This window comes from Gavialis gangeticus, unplaced genomic scaffold (assembly GCF_001723915.1).
Source record: "Gavialis gangeticus isolate Ggan-Ray unplaced genomic scaffold, GavGan_comp1, whole genome shotgun sequence".
NCBI lineage: Eukaryota > Metazoa > Chordata > Crocodylia > Gavialidae > Gavialis > Gavialis gangeticus.
The window spans coordinates 168,107,619-168,110,657 of NW_017729032.1; the positions used below are offsets into that span (position 1 = coordinate 168,107,619).

At 39.1% G+C, this 3,039-nt stretch overlaps 1 protein-coding gene across 1 annotated transcript in view; it reads left to right on the top strand.

The window, feature by feature from the left end:
* Positions 1–3,039, top strand: part of STS (steroid sulfatase (microsomal), isozyme S) — a 215,891-nt gene that overhangs the window by 97,746 nt on the left and 115,106 nt on the right. The window lies entirely within an intron of this gene.

Here is a 3,039-nt window from a genome sequence, read left to right on the forward strand (position 1 = left end):
TTGCATCCAGCCTGTGGGCCACATTTTGCCCACCCCTGTCCTAGTTTATGGGAGTGGTGGGAGCAGCCCTCTCCAGATAGGTGTGACCCCAGTCTCCAGGAGGCATGGGAGCCTTTCTCCACGGCTCAACTCCTTCTGGTCACTGGGAAGAGTTACACTCTGATGAAGTGCACAAGCTTTCATTCTCCTGGAAGAACTTTTGTTGGTTTGAAGCAGGGTTATTTTTCTGTTGTAACCACCATTTTTGGTTCAGGAGAAACAGCGTGAGTAGTGGTACACTTGTAGTTTCACCAAGAGAACGACAATTTTCCTGGTAAAAATATAATTCTTGTGTGTGGCCTCAGTGCATCACCACATCAGCCCCTTACCAGGGATTCTGCAAAGCTTCCAGGAAGAACTAAATCTGCCATATAGCAGCAGAAATCCTATTGGAACACACTATAGATGCATCTTTCATCCAGTGCAGGGGGCCAGGCTGGAACTGAGATACAAATTTTCTTCACTGTGCCAGTTTTAGTGATCATATGTGAAGTGGAAACCTTCCAAGTTGACTTATGAACATGACTTAACCATCGTTTTTCTTCCACACTTGGACACAGAATGCAATAGCTATCCAAGTATTTATTAAGCAATGACCACTGTTGCAATAAAGAAGGTAGCTGAATTAGTACTTGAAGGTTATTGATTATAAAAATTGCTTCAGTTTGTGTGAGAGGGAAACCCAAATATGACATGAAACACAGAAACTAGAGAAAGACAGACTTATGAAGACACTTGATGCACTCACTTTATTCTTTAAGATATTTCTATACTGAATTATATAGGATCCCTAGGTACCTAGTACAACTGAGATACAAAACTGTAGACATTCAAATGCATTCATATGCATACACACACACACACACTGCTTCTAAGAATATCAGTAATGTAATCATTGAGGCAAGCAGTGAACATTTAGAAAATGGCAATATTAATCTTTTCAGTGCCACCTTAATGAGCATTTTTGTGTATACGTCTTTCTGTGACACCCATCAGTATAATAGCTGAGTTCTTCACCAGTTTAATGCATTTATTTTCACACCACATCTGTATGATGAGAGAATAGCACTAGCCCATATTATAGATAGGGAAGTGAGGCAGAGAGAGAGAGGCCAGTCATCTAAAAGTATCTGCAATAACATATGAAAGGGATTATATGATTAGTTCCCCGAATGACCCAAAAAGACCCTTCTATTTCTATTCCCTTTTTTCTAACAAGTTGCATCTCATTATCCTAGAACACTGGTAAATAGTTATTATTTATTTATTTTATGTATTGTATTCGATTTATATGCAGGGTAACCATACATCCAGGGCTGACGAGGAAAATTCCAGATATCGAATGCTAGTCCCAGCCAGCCAAAGAAAATTGAAATGAGCATCATGGGTGTGAAGGGCAGAGGCAGAGCATCAGGAGCCGTGAAGCCCTTGCAGGCATAAAAACTGCCCATTAATACTGTTACTTCACAGATGATTGTTAACACTTGTGAAGTAAAGAACAATGGGTCTTTGATGGGCCATTGTCTCCTTGCAGCATGCAGTAGCTTGGGGGTGGGGGACAGTGTCCCAGATTTCACATTGTCCCATATGGTTAGCCTATTTATATGCCACTCTTCACAACAAAAGCTCAGGACAAATTACAAGAGGACAAAATGACTTATAAAAGATCAGCACAAACAAGAGAACAAAACAACTTAAAAGGGAACTAGAGCTTCAATATAAAACAATATCCCAGCCTAGCATTGTTTGCTAAATGACTGCCCAAATAGGAAGGTTTTACAATGCTTCCAAAAGATGTTCAAGCTCAGGCTCTGGCAGGCCTCAAGAGGGAGGAAAGCTCCAGGCCTGAAAAGCAACTACTGAGAATGACTTCCCACATGTTTTTGCCAAGCAGATTTAGCTCACTCGTTACTCACAGCTGACCTTAGGAATCATTATGAGGAAGAAGGGTAGATATGTAGGGTCTAGATTGTTTGGGGCTTTATAGGTCAAAGCCAGTACCTTGAATTGTGCCTGGGAAATTATTGGGAGGCAGTGCAGCCCTGGCCACATTGGAGCACTGGCAATCCACCCTATTCTGCACCAGCTATAGCTTCCAGATGGTCTAGAACTAAATAGAACCAACCGGCTGGATTTTGGCTTAGTTGGTATTTTTGAGAAACCTCTAGCACTTTTGAAATCATCACTGCTAGCTTTGGAGGTGTATACACAATTCTTTCTTGATGCTGATACCAGTGCTAATAGTTTTGAGAATAATTGGAGTATCATTTGCAATGAAAAGGATAACTTTGCATTCAAGCTTGTAATACTTAGAGCATTGGTTCAATATTGTAGGCTATTCTACCTCTATACATTTGGTCCTGATACTGAATTGCCACACAAAGATTTGAAGCTCCTAAATCACAAAGCTCAAGTTGCAGATGATAATAGTATAGAACTGACATCACTGACATTGCTGATAGAAATGGTATCCTATTACTTGATTTCCCCTATAACATGAATGATTGCTAAAATAAGAGAGCAATGTAATGGGCAGGTTGATAGTATCAAGGGACTCACGGCAGAACTAATTTTGAAGTAATCCACTGTAATAAACAGTTTTGCTGTCCTGAGACCAAAGCAAAGCAATTATGTATTTTACGTTACAAAAAGCTGTTTACCAGGGCAGAAGATATATAATGAAATTTTAAGGTTATATTATGTAATGTTGCAGCCCACATCTCAGAAATGATTAAATTACCAGTGGAAAGCAAGGTGGGGAAACCACAACTTTGATGCTTTTCACTCTTTCCCCAGTTTCTAGATAGAACATTATTTGTTTAGGGGGACAGTTTAAGAATTAAAAGTCCTCTCTGAGTATCTAGTCATTCATTAGTAATTCTAATTATTCATATCATCACCATTTTTTCATATATGTCATTTTATTTTTGTTCTAAATAGATTTCTTTTGTTTTCCTTTTTCTTTTTCCATTGGTTAAATTGATATATATGGAGAAGTTT